Below are 1,439 nucleotides of genomic sequence, written 5' to 3'. Positions count from 1 at the left end.
ATATATATATATATATATGTGTGTGTGTGTGTGTGTGTGTGTGTGTGTGTGTGTGTGTGTGTGTGTGTGTGTGTGTGTGTGTGTGTGTGTGTGTGTGTGTGTGTGTGTGTATAAAGAAAGAAACTGAAAGAGAGAAAGAAAGAAACAGAGTATGAGACATATAGATAGGTAATATCATAGATGAATACATCCTCTGCAAGTCTTACACTCGCCTCTTAACTGGAATCTCTGGAGAAAGAAATATTCCTTTTTAAGGTGTAATACAAGTGAGCATTTTTGGCGCAGTGAACAGATTTATGCCTCTGTAACTCGAACATTTGCTTTTGCTCTACATTGCATTTTTCTGGGTAGTTGTACTGGAGAGAGAGAGAGAGAGAGAGAGAGAGAGAGAGAGAGAGAGAGAGAGAGAGAGAGAGAGAGAGAGAGAGAGAGAGAGAGAGAGAGAGAGAGAGAGAGAGAGAGAGAGAGAGAGAGAGAGACCATGGCAAAAATACCCGGAAGATACTCAGTCAGTTTTTGCCTAATCGGTGATAATTCCTGTGTCGTTAGGGTTCACTACCTGAAACTTGCTATAAAAGCCCTGGGACAGACGAAGGGTGTCATAATCCAGATCCTCTCCTGACAGCGAGGTACACCAAGACCCCAGCCAACATGAAGTGTCTGCGAGCTTTGGTGAGTATACACACACACACTGGCCAGGTGCTGGTGCTGCCACAAGTCTCTGTGAGCATCTTTAGTTGGTGATCCTGACAGTCTGTTACTTTGTTGCTCCACATCTGGCATACGTTTGTGTTAAGCTCGATTATGTGTTAGTTTTGTGAACTTCAATTCTGCAAGGTTTTTAAGTGCGGTTTAGTCACTATTGGACAGTGGTAGTCTATATTCATATCAAATCATCCCTTTAATTAGACGTAATGATATACCTTTAATTGGACGTAATGATATATTACTTGAGATGTACAAGAACACATTCTATTTTCTTTTTTCACAACACTCTTGTGGCGACTTATCTGAGAATCAGTTTTTTTTCATATATCATTTAGAGTGGTTATCTGTTATATCATGTTCTCTGATATCTACAGCACAACAGACATATATAACATCAGATAGAGAAAGATAAGTGCGAGCTACACACTTGCTGTTATTAAGTGGCACTCCACTTGGAATATTAATTACTTACCTGTCATCTTGGAAACAAGCTGTTCGTTTTCTTATCGCCTCGCTGTAACTTAACATTCCAACTGTTCTATTCACCCACTGCCACAGCCTTCCTCCGTTTCTCATACCATAAAGTTGCCATAGTCACCATTACTTGTGGTAGAAATAATCCACGGGAGATTTGAAAGATGTAAAGAGAGATATATCATAAGTCCTATTTGGGTTTAAATTTAGATTACTTAGGATATGTATCACCATGAATTAATCCGGGTAGCACACCC

The 1,439-nt window shown here is 40.0% G+C and overlaps 1 long non-coding RNA gene across 1 annotated transcript in view; it reads left to right on the top strand.

The window, feature by feature from the left end:
* Positions 1-553: 553 nt before the first annotated feature.
* The window catches only part of LOC139763856 (uncharacterized), a 2,290-nt gene continuing 1,404 nt past the window's right edge, over positions 554-1,439 (top strand). The window contains exon 1 of the long non-coding RNA XR_011716274.1: positions 554-672. This is a non-coding gene — a long non-coding RNA (uncharacterized lncRNA). The remainder of the gene's footprint in view (positions 673-1,439) is intronic.

This window comes from Panulirus ornatus, chromosome 48 (genome assembly GCF_036320965.1).
Source record: "Panulirus ornatus isolate Po-2019 chromosome 48, ASM3632096v1, whole genome shotgun sequence".
In the NCBI taxonomy this organism is placed as follows: Eukaryota; Metazoa; Arthropoda; class Malacostraca; order Decapoda; family Palinuridae; genus Panulirus; species Panulirus ornatus.
This window is presented reverse-complemented; position numbering and strand designations above follow the sequence as displayed.